We start from the raw sequence: 20,767 nt of genomic DNA, 5'->3' as shown, positions 1-20,767 counted from the left end.
TACCCAAAGTGATCAGCAATTAAACCCCATCTCTTAGAATCAGCTTGCAACAAGTCCTACAAACCAATAATTTGACCAACTTTCTTGGGCAGGTGGTCTCCAAAGCAGAAGGTCTGGAGTGACTGTGGCTATTTCCCTTCCTGGGGCCACAGGCATGTGAGATGTCCCTTTATCCACACTGACACATGTGAAGCAAACACCATGACCCTGACAGTAAATGCTGGAGCCAAGACCACACTCCTGCACTCTCCTACTCAATTTGCAGAGCAGAAGAGAGGAGGTTATAGGGCAGCAAATCTGATACAGGCAGGTGTCAGACTAACACAGTGCTGGTGGAGGCAGGACAGTAAAAGCATCTAGGTGGGAGTGGAAAGCCAAATTACAGGTCGAAGGGTTAAGAGAAGAGAGCCCATTATTCATCACTACTACTGTGTTCCAGGCATAAGGAACATTTGGAGATAATTAGCAGGAGAACAGAACAATGCACTAGAGAAAGCAACAATGCCCTGGTTCAACCCAGCAGATGAGCTCCGTGCTCAGAGCAAATTGGTCTAAAATAAGTATTGCTCCATCTCAAAACCAGAAAGGTGTGACCTACTTCTCTGACCCTGGCATCAGCTGGCAGGAAGAGAATTGACAGAATGATTCTTCGCTCCCATCACTGGAGATAGAGCATATTCAGTTCCATTTCAGAAATAAAAGCCAGCAGCTTTTCCAGCTGATTTTGGGTAACTAATAACACAGAACTGGACTCATTAACTGAGCTGGTTTGTATTGGAAAGAGCTCCAAGGCAACAACTAAATGGACCTGATATTAACAGCTGTGATAGTGTCAATGTTACTTAGAAGCCTTTACTAATAGCCTTAACATTTTCAAATGTGAAGTATATTCAGTTCCTAAATTATTTTGAGGGCTTTTGTGAAATTATGTTCCCAAATAGTAGCACTTTTCAAAACTGGGAAAACAAGATCTGAATGCTAGGTTCTATGCAAGACTTGGGAAGCATTTTGGTCCTTCTCAGATGAACATTCCCAGAGAATCAGTTACACAACTGTAGTTCTGAAATTTATTTTCCAAAGATATTTAGAAGTTGCAATGTCAAACTAGTTTGATTTTATTGCTAATTGATTATTTGGGTATTGTCTTTTAGTGAAGACACTCTTGGACACTTAGTTTGCTGATCACAGGGCTCATGCTCTAAAGAGGAAAAGAATACTTCATGTTTCAATGTTTGGGAAAGGAGGGGAATATTTTGAGGTCTCAAAAGAAATAAATTTTTCAGTGAAATTGTGAGTTACAAGCACGTATTTTTATGTATCCTGATTCCCCACTATTTGCCAACACAGAAAATTTCAAAAGCTCCTGCATCCCCAAAGTTTCTCAGTGAAAGCTGCATGGGCACTACCTGTATTTCATAGGCACAAAAATTTCTGTCTACAGGCAGAAATTAAGGCATCAACACCTAATGATCAACATCTACTCTATAAGAGTACATTTCCTAAACATTTCCAAACCTTACACAAATCACAACTTCAGCTGAACTGGCTTGAAATCCACTGCATTTCTTGTTGAGAAGATGTGCCAAAACGCAGGACCAGCCTGTCCCAAAGAGAAAATGGTCAATAAGTGAGACTAACATCCTTAGCAACTTCACATAAGGAAGAGCAGGTTCCATTGCATCTGCCCCTGTGCCATCCTCCTTTGCTAAATGGGCCATTTGAAAATTAAAGCGAGTATGTAGAAATACACAATTGCAAGGACAGATAAGTGCTAACATGGGTAATACTGCTAAAAGGAGCTATTACCTCCAGTCCAGGAAGAATGAAGAGGAGTTGACAGCAAAGAAGGGCAAGAAATGGAAGCAGGAGACAAAACTCAATGGCAGGGACAAAATTCCAAGCACTAGAGCAGAAAACTAGTCCTTGTGTTGGAAGACTCCACAGATGTAGATTCCTGTTTTCTGCCAGAAACCCCCTGCATCTCAGAGCTTATCTGGTACAACTTTATAGATCCTGAGGAGCAGATATTTGAAAAGATGATTGAACAGAGGGTACTGTGCTCCTGAAACAAGTGGAAGAAGCCTATTGTCAGTGTATCTTTCTGTTGCCAAATGGTCAAATTAGCTGTTGCAGAAACCTGGATATATTCTCTGTGCTGTCCACACCAACTGGAAAATAGTAATATTTTTGAAAACAGCTCCTTTTATGCCCATACCAGCTAAAAATTGCCTTTGTGAAAAGACCTTCTTTATTCCCACTTTGCCTGTTCTAGTCACAAATTCATTGGAGAAGGGACTGACAAAGGCTCAGGGCTGGTGTGAACATCACCCAGCACTTGGAAATGCAGCATTGGTTTTGGCCTCTTGCAAACAACACCACATAAAAGGCAGACTTAGCACCTTCAACCTGGGATTTAGCAACAAGGTGTTTCAGTGACATCTGGAAAAAAAGCTTTCTGATCATTTAGTAAGGCTGGATTGAATTATTTTAATACTGTTTTAGCAAGACCAACCTCTCCAGGTGGGAAAGCCATTTACTCAATCTCTTCTACTCTTTTCTGACTTTATCTGCTCCAACAAGAGCAAGTGATGCTTCTTACATGAAGTGTCCCTTCCTAACAAAGCAGAGAATGAGTTTCGGCTATGGACTTGGCCTGAGCTGCAAAAAAGGCAGATCCAATCTTGGAGAACAGTGGGAAGCATTCACTGCCCTAACTTTGTGAGGAAATGGATACCTTGCAGTAATTCTGACCTAAGGCATCTCCCCCTTTCTACAGTCTTCAAGCACCTTGAATAACCTGTGAGCATTTCAATGCCAGCTCTCTATCAGTGGTGTTGGCTCCACCAGCAGCTCTCCATTCCCTTACTGATATGAATGGCCACCTTCCCTCCAACCACATTAACCTTCACTAACTCTAGATTTGGAAGGGACTTCTCTTCTTCTCCTCTTTAGGATGACAAATAGGAACATGACAAGTTTTTCAGAAAGTATCAGAAAGGGAAGCAGCATGTAAGAAAGAAGAAAAGTTTAAAAAGGCCTTTCCTCAATGATATTTTGAAATATCAGCTATTTTGTACACAATGGCTTTCCAAAGCCCCTAAACACGAACCTCCACTACCTACTTCTACATTTTCAAATGGCTTTGTGGGACATAAGGATTGTCAGGAATGGCAGGAGATGTTATTCTTGTCTCTGCTAAATCGAGGGTGCCACCTGCAAAGATTCTTAAGTTCAGAACATTTACACTCCCAGACAAGAGTGCTGTGCCACCTATTAGACTGAAGAGTTGTCATTTGCCAAATGCTAGGATTCTTTTAACTAGAAATAGGCACTGCAGAGAAGCATCAATTTGCAGCAAAAAGAAGAGCTCTGGCACCAACTTTTACTGTTTCCTTTAAAGAAATAGCAGAGAACTTTAATGTGAAACCAGTAATGATTCAAGTTCTCATCTCTCCTTGCCTGCTCTGAACAAATCAGATTCACTGATGTTGGTTGTTATTATCTAAATGGAAAAAAAAAAAGGTAATAACTTTAAAAATGCATCCAGAATTTGTAATCAATAAATGTCTGAGCACTTTTCAGAAAGGGCAGTATAATTACCTCAGTTTTGTGAGTGATTAACTGCATTTTACCAGTGGGATAACTAAGGCACAGGAAGAGGAATTAACTTGCTCAGTTGGTCAATGAAATACAAAGAAATAGGGTAAGATATCCTGAATCCCTATCAAGTGCCCTCCAGATAACACTCTTGCTAATATAATCAATTAGAAACATTACATATCACCCATCTTCAAAGAATTTCAGAAAGAGTGAACAGACATCATCAGTGTTAAACTGCCCTGTGGATCTCAGTATCCCATTGCATCATCTGCTTTGATCATCTTTGCTCTGTGCCTATAACTCAAGTAATTAATAGTTACCATTCTAAGAGGAGTGAGATAATTACTTATCTAGCAATCACTTCAGAAAGATTATTATTAGAAATAGGTCTGCATTCTAAATATACACGTGCCTCTAGATGAGCTAGGCCAAATACCAGCTACAAGTGAAGCAATGCTGGCACTGAGGCCAGCACAGTGCAGGTGTTTGTCCTGAGTGCACAAAGCTCATGTGCATCACTCTGCAGCACCTCTGCCAGCCTGGCCAAGGCTTTTTTCCAACAACCCATCATCCACACCATCACCACAGCCTGACTCCACAAGAACTTTCATCATCCCTCAAACAAATCTGAGGAGATGGAGCAGTTTGCTCTGTACTCTTGAAAACATGCACCTTCCATGCCTTGGTCAAACACTCAGGGAATGTTGCAAAAGAATAGGAAAGTGAACCTGGCAAGAAAAGAGCACAGCTAAAATATAACTGCTTCAGCTTGATTTCCAGGTCATCAGTTCAATGATAAATGTGTAGGTGGTGCCTTCACAGAAAAAGTAATTAACAGTAGTTTCCTTTACATCCTGTACTCCATAGCAGTCAAAAAAATCACACAGTTACCCTTCACCTATCTTCTATCTGGCTACAATTAATGAAAACAATTAAAAAAAAAATCATCTGCATCTTCACCTCATGTGCATAGCAGCAAGGCAGCCACAACATCCTCACGGACATTCTGTCATAGAATTCATGACAGGGAAAGATCAATTAGCTCTGAGCAAGCAATATTTCAGTCACCAAAAGTAAAGCATTAAAAATTACCAAAGCAATCTCAAAGATCTTGAGTTATTACAACAGAACCTGAGGTGGAAGCACGGAAAGCCTCACAGGTTATTATAGTCATCTGTTGGATTATAAGTTTTTACCTTACTTGGATTCCTTGTTGCATGTGTGTTATTTCAGTAGATTTCTTGTAACTACATCAAATTTAGAGCAATGTTAAATGAGGAAAACAACAAAGAAAAAAAAATCTGGCTGATTCTGCATGAAGCATTAGTATTGGCAGCTGACACAAAAGGCAGATCTGGAGGGGGGAAAAAGCATGGAGCTTCTCTGTCTCTCCTCAGGTATAAAAGGTGTGTGAAGACCTTAGACCTCACACGTTCCTCTGCCTAGAAACCCAACAAGCTTCAGCACTAGTGTCTCTTTATGTCAGGAGCAAAACAAGAATGGGCCATTTCAGATTATTCCATCCTCCCTAACATTCTTCCTGCACAGCTCTAATTTGACTGTATTGATGTCTTCCTCAGAGGAGATTAAGTTGCCTTCCACAGAGAAATGCAAAGCAAAGGAACTAGACAGAAAGGACTATAATTAACAAAGTCAGATATTTTTTTCTACTCAGCAAGTAGGACTCAGTTCTGTGAGTTACTGTCTATACCTTTAAACCAAAGCACCTCTGATCTGCCTCCCACCGCTGGATTCAAAGCCAGTAAATAATGACTTTCTCACATAATCATTACACTTGGGGTTTTAACCCACTGAATACTAACCTCTAAAATGAAAGTTCAGTTATGACTGTGCTTATATGTCTGATTTCATACATTCCTGTTGTTTGACTCACATAGACAGAGAATTATGTGGCTGAAAGCTCCAGACTAGTTTTTGGGAGTATGTGGCAAGCCTGAATTGGTAAGATCCAAACCTAGGCATAGGGAACTTGCCTGTTAGAGTGTGTGCTCACAGTACAGCACAGGCTATGGCACAGCAACAAACAGCCATTAATTAGGCAGCACTGATCCCATGGGTTTAGCTCCATTCCTCTATACATCACATCTTCTGAACTGGCAGATTCAGGGATAATTATTTCCACCCCCCTTTGTCTTTTGGGTACAATGGCACATAACCACTGATGGCAGCTTATGAATATCTCTACTGATGAGTATGGCTCTCCTGAGCTGGTGTTTTGGAAGAGCAGCCTCCAAAACAGAGCTAAAGATTACGTTCACGCTGTGTCACAGGTTAGTGGCTTTCAATGTAAAATTTCTCCTTTCTGAAAGCCTCTCTGACCATCCCTTAGCCTGGCACCGAAACCAAGGACACAGCCATGCAAGCTGCTCAGCAGCTTCTGTCTCAGTGAACATAGAAAAAGTTTAAAGCACTTAGAACTGAATACTTAAAATAATTGTTACACACAATAAACAGTAGTGATTGACCAAGCACATCCTTGTACATTCCCATATTACAATCACCACCACCAAAGAAGCTGTTTCAGTTGGTCATTGCGAGGTAATCTCAGTCTCCTGTACTGTACTCTGCCTCCAAAACATTAGGGAATAAGCCACCACCAATATTACAAACTGGATGGCAGCATACATTAGGAATTTGCTGTAACACCAGCCCTCAGTGACTAGCACAGCTTCAAGTGTAAACAAACAAAAGCTGCAATTTGCGCCAAATGTTTACTCTGATTTTAAATCAGGGTTAGCTTTGCCAGCACAAATTACGTCTCCCTTTGTCTTCAAGAAAGCTGGCCGTAGACTAGAGGAAGTTAGACAAATTTTTTTGTGTTAAATGAGCTGTCTGATTAAATAGATTTTTTGACCAGCCTTTATTTCTGTATCTATGACCAGGAATTTTACTACATTTTTCATATCACCCATCTTCCAGCATTACTCAAACACAGATTTAGTCTGTATCCTCACTAGAAATTAGGAAGACTGAAATTGATCTGCTGGTGAAAAAGACAGCATGAATGCTAGTGAATGAGATCAAACTACTCTGCATTTAGTCACCCTGTTAATGTAAGTCATGAAACTCCAATTCAAATTTGGGGTCATTAAAGCAGAGTGCTTATGATTTTCTTGGCCATATAAAAACTGAGTATTCCAGATGAGATTGCAGCTCCCAAACAATTCCCAGCACGGATGGACTAATGAGCAGTGAAAATAAACTGTTACTGGCTTTGCTTACCATAACAATGAAGAACTTCCTCATGGGATGCTGCTTTGCACAAGGGCTTGCACAGAGAGTGGGTTTGGAAGCCACAGGTGGGGACTCCCAATCCCAAGCATGGGACTCCCAGTCAAGTGTGAATCTGAAGCTTTCCCATTACCATCTTTGTTGTGTTTCTCTTCCAGTTGCTCCATCTGGAGCTCTTGCTTGTTTTCGCCATCTGACATTTCAACAGCCTGAAAACAAGCAAAACAACTCCTCTAAACAACCAAAATGTTTGATTAGATCCTTTATATAAATGAAATGCTAGTGTAGCCAGGCATCTGAACTTGGTAAAAATAAATGAGTGCTTCAAACCCACTATTGTTCTCAAGGTCCCTGACCTTCAAAACATCATTCTATTCTATTTGTAAACAACACAGACATGACAGAACATGTGAATACCACTTCACCCTTTGGTAACAGTATCTATCCCAAGACCTCAAAGTGTTCTGCAAATATTAGCTAAGCCGCTCATGCCTCCAAAGAACTCCTACTCTTCAACAAATATTAGCTGAATCTCAACCTGCACCACTCAGCTCGTGGGAGACTAGTGCTCTTCTCCAAGTTCAGAAAGGTTGAATACTTTGGCGAAGGTTATTCAAGAGCTTATAAAAGACTCAGGCAACAGAAATACAAGTTTATGAGTCTTCTAAGTTTGCCTAGACCTCTGGAAGTTTGTCCAGAGTATCATCCAAACCTGAATGCTACTTTTGGCAGATGTAATATTAAACATTCGACCCAAATCTAGACCAACACAGATTTCATTTAAACAAGAGAAAGCAACCAGGAAAACCAGAACACTCATTTAACCAATGGTTAAATCCTCCCACCACCTTTTCTGGTCTCATAGTCATTTATCCCTTTTGTGCACACCCAGATAAACCAAGGCCTAGGAGCCCCAGCTGGCTTTTAGCAAGGAGCCAAATGAAGCATGGTGGCCGGGAGCAGCGCCCACCGCCCAGCTCAGCACCGCGGGATGAACGCAAGCTGAACTCGCCCAGGTTCCAGGCACAGAGCAGCTCAGCACAGCTGCACTGGTACAGCTGGACCAGCTCCTGACCACAGATGTGGGAGCACAAAGATAAGGGCATGGTAACCTCCATATGGTAAACAGCCTGAACTTCCTAGGAGGGCTCACTGGAGGCAATTCATTTCCAAGGCACAGAAAACGTGCTTGGCTTTCACTCATGTCTCTCTTCTGCATCTTTTGCAAAACTGGTCATGGACATTTATGTAATTGAAGTTTACAACACATCTTGTTAGAGGGCATCACTCCAAGCTCAGGCCAAAACTGCAGCTTACATTGGTTTTGATTCCCTTTGGGCTATGCTTCCATCAGAGGAACAGCTTCCCTCTGTGTTGTTTTGGATCATTCAGACTTCCCAAGCAGCTCCTCTACTTCAGTATTAACAAAAGAAACAGGTAACAACAAAGCCAGAAGTTCAGAAGACTCAGAGTTGAAATACATACAAAAATTTCCAACTATGCTTTTATTGGCTGTATGTGACAATTTATTCCATTAGTGAATCGGTTATCTTTATAAAGGAAGGGATACTACTCTCTATAAACATAAAATTGTACTCAGTCTAATACAATGCCCAGTGTATAATTATAGATAATGTGTAAGGTTGGGGTTTTTCCTCCAGAATTTTCTCTTCTATATTTTATGCTGTCTTCAATTGCATTTCAACCTAAATTGAAAGCTGATTGAGGATGACACAGGAGAAAGCAATGGTAATAGCAGCCAGTATGAGGTCAAAATTCTCCAGAGGTTACTTTTTTGTTGCCCAGAAGGGAGCAGTCCACACGGGTGTTGGCTTTTGGCCTTTTTACAACATATTGTTGACTCTTGGAGTGCACTGTGACCATTACACAACACTAATAATGAGTATTCCCAGAGCCTTCTAAGCACTCCAGAAGCAAAAAGAGCAGGTCGATGAACAGTGTCATGATAGCCTAAAAGTACTGTCTGGTTCCCTTGGTGGGGAAAAGTATTTTTACTACAGTGCACTAACACCATGGGTAAAATATGCAGAGCAATAAGTGAGAGATAGGAGCTTGAACCAACCAGGCAAATTCAGGAGGAAAACAAAACCTGCATCATTACCTTGGATTTTGGTGAGAAGGCTCAACACAAGTGAAGTGATGGGTTGTTTCCCTGAATGTTTGCAGCCCAGGATTGGATACCTTTCAGGGGGTAGAACAGAGGGCCCCACTCTTGGCAGAAGGAGAACCATGCAGATTTTGGTGGTGGGACTTAGAGAGTTGATCAAACTAGAACAGCCCATTTCAGCCTTCAAAATGGGGAAGAAACAAAAACCTGTGAGAGATCTAACACCCCCTTTCCTTATTCTGTGATTCAAACTGCTAGAAGGAAGAGTTCTTCAATCAATATAAGTGATTTTTCATTCAGCAGAACTGGCACACAGGCGAAAAAGGTTGAGAAACACTTCTCTTTGTAAGAATCCTGTAGGATTGTCTCTTCCAGGAGGTCTGCTGGAGGTCCTGATCAGGCTGGTGGTGTGGTCATTTCCCAGGCACTGTTTCCTATTTTGGGGTCCTCCTTCCATCACTGCACCACCAATGTCTTGAATCTGGGTATGTGGTTAAACACTGCACCCTGAACATGGTTACCAGCCTTCAGGCTCTCCAAGGCTTGAAATGCTTCTGAGGCAATACAGTGGGGAAGAGCCCAACAATCCTGGATAATTTCCTTTGCTTCAAAAGTGGGTTGGGAAAGTGAATCTGCCTCCTGTCTGAATAGGCTCCTCCAACTTTTCCCTGGCTAAAGAGCTGCTCCCAAACTTCTTCTTAGCCAGCATGATAGCAAATTTCCATCTACTTGTGCTGTCCTACCACAGATGGTATAGCAGAGTGCCCAGCTGGAATTACCCTGGCACAAGGCACAGGGAGGAGGACAGATAAGGTGGTTGTGCTATTGCTCCCCCCTCACTGCACAGAGCCCCTGTGTGGCTGCCTGAGCTGAACTGGCTCTGCAGGCTCCAGACTTGCCAGGTGAGCCCTCCCACCCTCCCATGCCCACAGGTTACAGCCAGCAGTGCCAAGAGTCCCCAGTACCACGAGCAGGTTCTGCAGAATACTCCAAAAATGTAAGTTAAGACACTCCCTGCCCTGAAACACCTCATGTTTAAGCAAAAAAGGAAAACAAAATATAACAAAAAAAAAAAAAAAAAGGGTGGCCTTAACAAGGGCATACAGTTAATCCAAAAACCTGGTCTTTTACTGCAGAGCAATGTACATCTTACCACCAATGCTGCCAGTGGTGTTTGTGACAGACCAGTGGAGTCACAACACACCTGATGTGTCTGGGGCTTCCCACAGGCCATGTGTGCACTCAGAGAGAGCTTGGAGCTAGGAAACCTCATCTTTGATGTCGGGTATTAGGATGAACAGAGGATCTGTTTTCAAAATGGTATCTTCATACCTATCCACTCATGTCACACCACAGACTGCTCTTGAAGCAAGAGCAATTGCATAACATTCTCATCTTCATTTTCTTGCTGTCCAGCCAGCCAGGAGGAGGTCACATCCCCTCTAACAACTTCTTTGCTTTGCAGCTCACTCCTACATATTTCAAAGGAGCTGCCAGTGTTGCATTCTTTTCATAGAACCCCAGGGAAGTTCTAACCTCAAAATTAAGCAAAACAAAGTCCTTTGAATATTCTCCAATTAACCTAAGATTGACACTAACACTTTTCATGTTTGCACTGTTTGAACAACTGGGTTTCTCCTGCATGCCCCAGTTGTCAGGCCTTTTGGACCATCAAAGATCTAAGTTACTCCTTTCCCAAATATTACACTGGTTTTAAAACTTAGAGACCCTTTGCTGCTAAGTTTGCTCTAGGTTGTGTCATTTAGTGGAAGAGATCAGAGAAGCCTCTGAGCAGCACAAACCCTGGAAGATATCAAAGAAGAGACAGCATGGCAGGTTTCTCATACACCAGCACTGAGGGCAAGTTAGCACTGCTGAAAGCCTTCAGGGTTGCATTCTGCTCCCAGTCTTTCAGCATAAATATCCAGAGAAACTGATATGACAGAGAGCTAGGTCTGAGTGTCTAGAGGCATCAGAGAGCAGAATGGCAATGCCATAAGAAATGCCAGCATCCAGGCAAGAGCTGGAGGTAGCAGGCACAGTCCCAGTCTGGGGCTTGCAGAAACATGCTGGCCTTCAGGGGCCTGCAGGCACCACGGCTCATTAGCCAAACTTTCTCTGAGTTAATGGTGATGCTGAAACACAGGAACCCTCTCATTTGGCTAAAAAAGCAGTTCTGCCAGCAGAATTGCAGGCACCTTCTGTGCAGCATGGAACAGAGGGAGAAGGCTCCCAAGACAGGAGCAGCACTGCCCACAGACACACAGCACGCAGGGAGCAGCCAGCACTTTGGAGACAAAGTGTTTATGCCCTTTGTTGCTTGGGTAAGGCACATCTAAAAGCTCTTGGGCAGGCTGCCAAGGTGTCCCAAGGTGGGGAGCTCCTGAGCACTTTCTGTCCATTAGCTTACAAATGTCCCTCTGAAGAAGGTACAATATTGTCACCCACACTTTATAGATAGGAGTAGTAAGGCACAGAGGGCCAAGTATCCCAGTTCTTTCTCCCTGCTTTCTAAACCATAAACAAAGTAATTCTCCCTCAGTTACGGGAAACAACAGGCTCTTTCAGAACCAGGGAAGCTGCCCCTTGCCTGGAACCAAGTAGCCAAAAGCAGTTGGAGGTAGCAGCCTGCAGCCTGTGCAGTGCCAGACATGGTTTTAACCCTGAGAACTTTTCCCCCAGCACATCTCTGGGGCCTTTTTCTGTACTCACAAAAACATTCTGTGCTCTGTATGCTCAAGGAGTTCACCTTCAATAAATAATCCGAACAAAGGGAGTTAGTGCTGGCACAGTTGCATAGGTTGCTTTAGGGACAGTTTGCAGCAATGTCAAACTCACCTTTACTGGTGGCTGCTACCACTTGCTGGGAAGGAATCCAGCCCCCAAAGGGAACACTCAGTAATATCAAGAGCCAAGAGCAATTTCAACCCCATTAGTTAATATCAAATATAAAGGACACATTCCAGTACATAGCAAGCAGTCTTTGCCTCCTTGAAAGACAGTTATGGAAGATTTGGGGCTTAGGATCCTTAAATGACAAAACAGAAAAGCACCAAAACAGAAAAATTTCAGACTAATGGCAGGATAACATCACTCAGACAGCATCAGGAGCTCTCAGATTACTACCTGGAAAAATCCTGGGTCAGAGGCATGTTGTTGACCCAATCCAGAGAGCAAGCAGACAGCCTCATGGGCAGTATTGATAAGGCTATTGAGCAAAGAGGCAAACAGCCTCCTTTCTGTTTTTAATAAAATGGAGTGTAATTAATTCTTCATATGTGGAAAAACAGAGAAAAGAGTGGGTCATTCTGAAGGAAGAGCAGTCTTCTTCACGTTGGGACAATGGACCAGCCTGAAGCTGTGCAGAGATTGCTGTTTAGTCTGCAGGTGTACTACAATAGGCTTCAGCAGCAAAGATGCTCCTTCCCAACACTGCAGTTAAGAGGATGAAGGAAAAGCCCCTGAGAAATGATTGCATCCCTCTGGAGATGTGGCAAAAGGAGTATGAAACTTAGTAAGGGTGATGAAGTTCTATGAGAACAGTAGCCAGCTTGTCTACAAGTGCAAGTTTCCAGCTGAGCTAGCCCTAAGCTGATGGGGAAGGTCAGGCTCATCCATTAACTGTGCAGGTGCTCAGTGGCACACAGCTCCCCTGGAACCAGCCCTGGGACAGCACAGAGCCTGCCTTCACTCGGGCCAGGGCACACAGGAGAAGCTGGTGGAGGGTACATGTGAGGATGGTGGGTGCTCACAGAGCAGGGCTAAGGGATCCAGAAAATTCCTGCCTAACTTTGGCTCTCCCATGGATGTTCTGCACGGACTTTTGACAAACATCTTCCCCACCTTCCATCTCCCTCTGCTACTCTGCAAAGTCCTTTCTTTCTCCATGTGGAAAAAACTCAGGAATAAAAGAACTTTCCCCTGTACCATGAGCCAAATACACCAGTGATAGCAAAGCATATAAAGAAAGTTATACTGCCTAGAGGAGGCAATAGGTCTCCCTTAAGACCCCCACAACCATCATGCTCCTCCAACAGTTTCTAGTTCCTGGCAAAACCTGGATCAGAAAACAACCTCACTGCTAAATAAGTGCTAGTAGAAATAAGTAAACAGCCTTTCACTCTGTCGTATTCCCTGAAAGACTGAGCCTGCCAGCAAAGGCAGCACAGACTCTCAGAGCAGTAAACAACCAAGCAGGCATAGCAAACAATCATTTAAAACCCTGTGTGTCAGAAAATCTCTTTGGAATAAAGAAGGGAAAGCAGTTTTGTCAGAAAGAAGGAAGTTTTCTCCCCTTCTTTTCTCCCCACTTCCCCAGCCCTTCCTTCCCTTGTTTACTTTGTTTCCCAGTTTCAAACCAAGCAGAGAACCTTTGGCATTTGTGGCACTGGGCTCTTTCTGTTTAACTCCAGCTGTGCCCACAGCCCGCATACTGGTTTGGTAAAATCTGCCCAGTCTGACAAAGTGGTTTCTCAAGCTTGAAATAAAACCATAGTGATTTTTACACTACTAAAATGAATGGCCCTTGACAGGACTAGCAATTATCTATGAATTCCAAAGAAAAGGCTTGCTGCATGGCACAGCAACATGCTCCACACAGCACCATGGCAGGGGGATGCAGGGGCTTTCTGTGCTTTTGCTCTGGCATTTCAGCCTCTTTTAAAATATGACAGCACTGTGACCTCCAAGGTAAAAAAGCCCAAAAAGCCAAAGAAGAAATCCCCAAGACTCCAAAGATCCCATAGGAAAACAGCTCAGATGATTTTTACCTGTCACAGGCATAGGGCTGGAAGGAGGTCTTTGCTAGTGTCTGGTCAAGGAGAAGCAGCATCCAAATTCAGATGAAAAGCCCTTGCCAGAAGCATCAACCATGAGGATCCTTGTGAGAAAAGGGATGCTTTGGTGGTCCCCATCACAGGGCATCTGTACCTCTCCCTTTACGAGGAATGCTTGCATATATGGATCCAGAGATGAAGAAGAAGGCAATTTGTTTCCTTATGTTTGATTTAGGAGTGGCTGTTTGGGATCTAACACCCTGCTGTTATCAGAGAGGGTCTGTGGCCTGCATCTGGGTTATCAGGTATCAGAGAGCCCCCTTGGGCAGGGACTGTGGGAACAGATGCTGACCTCAGCCAGCCAGCAGGAAAACAAACCTCAGCACCGAAGGGCAGGACGCCACGAAATAAGACTCCTTGAGAAAGGAAACGGGGAGAAACCGAAGCTGAAATCTTGATGCTTCTAGGAGCCATGGAGAGGGATAACTGAACAGGATGAGACATGGCCAGCACAGGGTTGCACAAGGACAGGCTGAGGGTCTGAGCAGTGCCAGCAGGCTGGGCCAGCTGGGGAAGGAGAAGCAACACCTCTGCTGCAACCAAGGGCTGCTTCCAGGGCGGCAAGCACAACCTGTGAGTGCCAGCCACGCTACTGCTCTCTGTTTGTCTGCTCACTGAGGTCTGGCAGACAGACTCTCCCTTCCATGTGTGCCTGGTCAGTGCCCAGCACAGCACCAAGAGCCTCTCAGTCCTGCTAGAAGGGAGAGAGCAAGCCTTTGCCCAGGATGAGACTGACACGGGGAAGGTAGGTGGCCAGCCCGTCCTGCTTTCATGTCTTTTCAGACTGTACATTTTGGAAGGAAAGTTTGCCTCAGATTGAGGCTCTGTCTGGGATTAATTCAGCTCAAATTTGTAGTCACCGCAGGCAGCAGGGAAGCTGCAATAGCTATTAGAGAATAAGCCAAGGAAGTAAAAGCAAGCAGGGACAAAGTATAGTCCTTGCCCTCCTCCCAAAACAGAGAGGAGGCACAGGGATCCAAGTCAAAAAACAGCTACTGGTGGCTAGTGCTAGCGAGTCACTGTGGGCCAGCAGCAAGACAGTGCCTGGCCAGAGCCTGGCTGCCAGCAAGAGCTCTGGCACAGGAGTGTGGCACACCCTGCTCTGGTGTCCAGGCCCCAGCCAAGCAGCCCAGAGCTGCTGGGAAGGCCAGTGGAGCTGGGAGCTGCAACAACGGGGAAATGGGAGAGGAGCCCTGCCCCTGCTCCCCTCTGCTGCTCTGCCAGAGAGAAGCAGCCAGCTCACCTCCTGATACTGCTGATGGCCAGGTGCCTCCAAGCTGTTGGTATAGCTCATTCTTTGGTTGGGGGATCTGAGTCAACAAGGTACCCAGAAAGAACAAACTGCAGAAAGAAATTAGGCCATTGCACTGTGGAGACAGGAAAAAAAAAAATGCAGTGAGACAGCTCAACAGCCAGCAGTAGCACCCAGGAGGGCTGGGACCCTGGCTGCCCTTGCAGGCATAGGCACCACTTCCAGAATCTCAAGGAGATGGTAATACCATGCCTGAAGGCTGGAGGTGGTTTCCCGTGTGCTCCCCCAGACATCGCGCTCCGGACGGGAGGTGGCAGCAGATGGCCACGGCAGCCCCGGCCAGCATCTCCGGGGACACGCGGGACAGTCCCTCCGGCTCCCGGGGGCTGGGACCGGGGCAGGAGCTGCTCCCCGGGAGCATCCTCCCGTCCTCCCGGGATGCTCCGGTACCCGGGGCTGGGCAGGGAGGCAGGAGCTGCTCCCCGAGAGCATCCTCCCGTCCTCCCGGGATGCTCCGGTAACCGGGGCTGGGCAGGGAGGCAGGAGCTGCTCCCCGAGAGCATCCTCCCGTCCTCCCGGGATGCTCCGGTAACCGGGGCTGGGCAGGGAGGCAGGAGTGCTCCCCGGGTACATCCTCCCGTCCTCCCGGGATTCGCTGTCTCCCATCCCGCCCGCTGGCTCTGAGCCCCCACCCAATTCCACACGCACCACACCCTCGAAGTGCTTTGCCACAAGTTGAATTGTTTTAAAAACATCCCTTATCGAGAAAACAGATGGCAGCAACTAGGAAGCTCTGATTATTATTGATGAATGCAGGATTACAGTTGGCAACAGGACATACTGGGAGCAGCAGAAATGAACGTGGATATTAACCAATGGAAGGGGGGAAAATCATGGAGTTAAAGGAATCATGGAATCATTCAGGTTGGAAAGGATTTTGGAGATCAGAGTCCAACCTTGGGCCTAACACTGCCAAGTTCACCACTAAACCATGGCCCTAAGAAACATATCTACAGTCTTTTAAGAACAGTTCCAGGGAACGAGGAAGACATGTTATCCAAGTCCCGACAGTCAATTATGCTCAGACAACTTAAGGATACACAAATATTTGGCCCCCGCATCATTTATCAGCTTTCACCAGATTAAAACTCTTTCTGAAGTTTTAAGAAAAAAAAAAAACAAACCTGGAATTATTTTCCAGGAATCTCTGATTTCCATTTTTATCTGCCATCTTGAGAAATACCAAGGGGAAATCAGACCAGCCCAGATGAAACAGGGAGTCCCAGAAACTTGTCCCCTCTGCATCCCTAGTACTATCTTCTTCAGACCAATAGAACCTGAAAACCAGATGGATTTTAGAGCTCCTGCAAGTCATCTCTGTCCAGAGTCACACAGGAAATCTGATTATTTGATCATAGTGCACTGAAACAAAAACACAAAAGAGTACAGATACCAGTACAAGGAACAGACTGGGACACCCTGTAGAGCAAGCCCTACCTCTCATCCCTTTTCCAGAGGCTGGTGCCTGGGTCTCTCCAGTCTCTGTCCCCATTCAGATGCCAGTGCCACACAGCCAACCTCCAGGCAGTCCACCACCGGTTTAATTGGCTCCTCTACCCCAAGTGAAAGTTGAACTTGAAAGCAATGATGTTTGAAGTCACTCCTTCAATCACCCTTTGTTATTTTCACGTACCAGACCTCACTTCTGTTACCTGGTATCTGCCCTTCCAACAGGAGAGGTTCACACACAGCTGTCTGCCAGAAGCAGCAATAGATAAAAACCAGCAGGCAGCTTTCATTTCTTCTGCCCAGAAAAAACTTACCTGTGTCCTAGGAGAGCCCCCTAGGAAATGTAATGGATTGTAGAGTGCAGGACTGAATTGACAACTCAAAAAGTCACTGATACCATATGTTCAGTGTCCCAAGGCATGGTTATCTCCACTTAAAGAATTTCTGGTGTGGTTTTGGGGAGCTGGATTTTGGGGTTTTTTTGGCAGGTGAAGTGTGTGCATTTGTTTTTTCTTTTTTTAGATCTTAAGAAAGGAAAATTATATAGCCTTGCCAGAAATCCATTAACTCCTCTTACCCTCAGAAAATACCATTGCATATCTAGGCTTGGTTATATTTTCTGTCTCAAGGTAAGCTTAAGACTTTCAATCTTATCTGCAGTCAGTAGAAATGTTTTCTCTTAACAGTATCTGTTTACACATTCAAAGACTATTCACAATGCCCTGTCTCTCCACCTGCAGAAGAACCCTTCAGACAGAGAACCCTTGATGGAACAACATCTCACATCTGTTAAAATTTATTGCTTTCATGGATAATTTTAAATGTAACAAAGAAAGGGAAGCAGAGGGACGGATCTTGAACCCAGAAGCTATTTAGTAGTAATAATGGAAGTCACATAATCCAAAAGTGTGGTTTATTCTATTGGCTTTTTTTAAAAACCAGATGTAAAATCTGTTTACTGAAGACTGTATTGAAGTGGAAGAAGTAGACTTGCCTGTTTTACAGGTTTCTATGGAGACATCTTTCCCTTCATTACTCTGTAAACAGACCATGCTGCACAGAAGTGAGAAGTTCTTATTTTTGACCATTCAAAAATTGCCTATGATTAGAGCATTTCACGTGCTATGAACAAGTAAATATCTCTGGCAATTCATTTTCCTAATCCAAAGTTTGGCCAATAGAAACTCAACTGACTAAGCAATGAATATCAAAAATAAATACTTTACAGTATTACAATTCTACTTTTGAAGTAATTTTTGAAGCAGAGAATCAATGGCTTCACTTGCTATTAAGTTCTCAAAACCTTTGATATTTGTCCCCAGAATAACAAAGGAAAATCCCATCAAGCATAAATAATCCCAGTCCTTTTTCTTCATGCATGTTTCTAAGAAATTATTGTGAATTACTGTGCACAGCATCAGAGTATGAGAATGAAGGATATCAAAAATTGCCTCTCAATTCCCAATGACCCTCAGGTCACAACTACTCTATTTTTTCTTAACATTTTTTTTTTTCTTTTAAATTATTAGTGGTAAACTAACAGCTAAACTGAACAGGTAAACTAAGATGTTCCTTAATCAACACCATAGCAACATTGTAGCTGTGGTCCATGGATCTCCAAAAATATACCTTCAACTTCATGCTTTTTATTTCACCAGCACTCTCAAAATGCCCAAGATATAGCACCTGTCCATCTTGGCCCTTTATAGCTTCCTCTGTACCAACTTCTTGACATTTTGCAGAAATTGCAAAGAATTTTTTTTCTATTTCTATTGCTGAAACTGCATTTCTCTTCTTTCTCTAAAGCTTCACCAGAAATCAGAACTAGAAATAGGACAGGCAAAGCTGCAGCAATGGGTGAGGATTGAAACCAAATGAGAAAAGGTAGCAAAAGATCAGCAAGGTAGAAGCAGAAAACCACTGTGAAGGTGGATCTGGTGGGAAACTTACTTGAGTTGATCAAAACCTCAGTCACAAGTCACGTATGGCCAGGTAGGCAGCATTCCAAAATCAGCAAAAGGAGAATCTCCTGTTGGAGAGGTGGCCACAGACAATGCTCCCACATGACCTGAGGACACTCATGGCAAAGGGGCACTGAGCCCAAGCACTTCTGGTCATCAGAAGTGCTCAGATCACCCAGGACAGAGGAGCTCTCTGTCAGAACATCACACATACTAACCAGACCCCTGCTTTTCAAGACAGGGATGGCATCTGGGCACATCTGAGTCATCTGAAATGAATCCTGCCAGGCTGAATCCAAAGCATTTGAGGTCTGAGGGCTGCAGGTACTTCCCCAGCAGACAGTTCCAATAGAGCCTTCTGCAGAACCTCATGGATCCTGTGTGTGCTTGTCATGGGGTCCCAAAGCACAGCAGCAGAGAGGAAAGTAGCACAGCTCAAGGTCTCTGCTGAGGGAACCAGAGGATATAAGTTAAACCCAAAGAAAATGCTTCCCCCAAAAAGATTCCTCCCTTCTTTCCTTTCCAGATGCATAGAGTGCCTGCTCAGTTATTTTCTTTGCAAAACCAAAGTTATTCCAATGCTACCTTTTTTTTTAAACATGGAAATATGGATGATTACCAGGAAAACAAATAATTGGGATGGAGCCCAGTTGGAAATCATTGAGGCAACAAAGTGAGTATGCCATGTGGAGGAGGAGGAGAGAGAATTGCAGTTAGGGATTGTCTGTTGTCACATTTAGGATAAACATGACATGCAATAGCTGTTCGTCCTCCCGCTACTGTGGACAAACTAACCACTCACAGTCAGGAAAAGACTGACATCTGGGTTTCCTCAGAAGGAGGTTTAAGAATTTGAAATAGGAAGTTACTTGGAAATACTCCCTTTGCTACCCATATTCATATAAGCACATAAACTCACAAATTTATTTTTGAATTCCATCATGTTTTTCAGATTTTAAACCTACGCTAAGATACTTCCTTAAAACGTATTTTTATCTCCCTGGATTAAGTTTGGATTAGTCACCTCCTGGGGGAGATGAGATGTCTCTTGGTCTATTCAGCTCTCATGATGGAGATTACCCTCATTTTCACTAGCTACACATAGTAAAAACTGCAGTTAGCCTAAGGCTCAAAAATGAGACCCTGACAGGTCAATCCTCACATTTTTAATTGAGGTAAAGATAACAGAAAGTTAAGGCTGGGTCAAGGCTGGGATGAGCACACCTATTTTTATCTCCATGTAATGTACAGGATTTCTCCATGTGAGCACACATGAAATATTCTGGCCATCTGGAGCTGAGAAAGGTCAAAAACTACCTCATCTGCTCTCTGGTCCAGGTCTTTCTCTGTCTAAAAGCATTCTCTAAGAAAAAAACAAAAAACTTCATTAGCCAAGAGCTTGTTTCTATTTTTCTCACAAATTTGCCCATATCTGTCCCCATCTCAGATCACCACAGCATTATGGGTCAGGACACTGAAGTACTCACAAAGCAAAATTGCAGATGTGAGAACCAGTGAAACACAAGAGTCCAAGCCAGGTAATGCACACTGTCCTGTGCCTTAGCTCTACCAACATGCATAGAGAAATGTAATAAAGAAAGGAGCAGCAATGTCCAACAGGCACATTAGTCTTATTTAAACTGCAATCATTTTTACAGTCAAGCATCCAGGGTTGAAGATTCCAGGATGGAAGAGCAGCCTTTGACCTACTGCCATTTCCCCCTCCTGTATCTCTGGATTTGAGGCTTGTGTAATCATACTCCTGGAGCTACTGATGCTGCTGCTTCTATCTCCAGCTCTTCTCAACAGACAGATACAGGTCTACATTGAAAGAACACTCATAAGAAACTTTTAGGGAAGTGTCTCATAAAAACTGGTGTTAAGATCAAATGCACTCACTCGATAACTTTTACTTCTGGCCACAGCCCACACTGAGATTCTTGACACATCAAAGGCTCAGGGCACCAAACAAATTGTTGGTTTTGCAAGTAACAAATAACACAGGCATACATGTAGAACAGATGCTTGTGGTCTTCAGGGTGGGACTGACCAAAGAGAGCAATGAATAAGCAGCACTGTGAGCTCATGACTCAGATGCCATGTCCCTGCTGGCCCACAGCAACAGATTACTTGCCTCAAACCCAATTCTCTTCAGAGGCAGCTTGTATCTTTTTCAGTATGGGCAGTGCTCTGAGCGCCTCAGGGAAGAAAAGAGGAGGACATCCAGAGC

General features: G+C 44.0%; 1 long non-coding RNA gene across 1 annotated transcript in view; it reads right to left on the bottom strand.

Annotated features, from left to right (window-relative positions):
• Positions 1-20,767, bottom strand: part of LOC306806453 — a 70,527-nt gene that overhangs the window by 13,715 nt on the left and 36,045 nt on the right. Inside the window, exon 5 of the long non-coding RNA XR_013775472.1 lies at positions 6,844-7,061. This is a non-coding gene — a long non-coding RNA (uncharacterized lncRNA). The remainder of the gene's footprint in view (positions 1-6,843; positions 7,062-20,767) is intronic.

Source organism: Erithacus rubecula (assembly GCF_903797595.1).
Source record: "Erithacus rubecula genome assembly, chromosome: 11".
Taxonomy (NCBI): domain Eukaryota; kingdom Metazoa; phylum Chordata; class Aves; order Passeriformes; family Muscicapidae; genus Erithacus; species Erithacus rubecula.
This window is presented reverse-complemented; position numbering and strand designations above follow the sequence as displayed.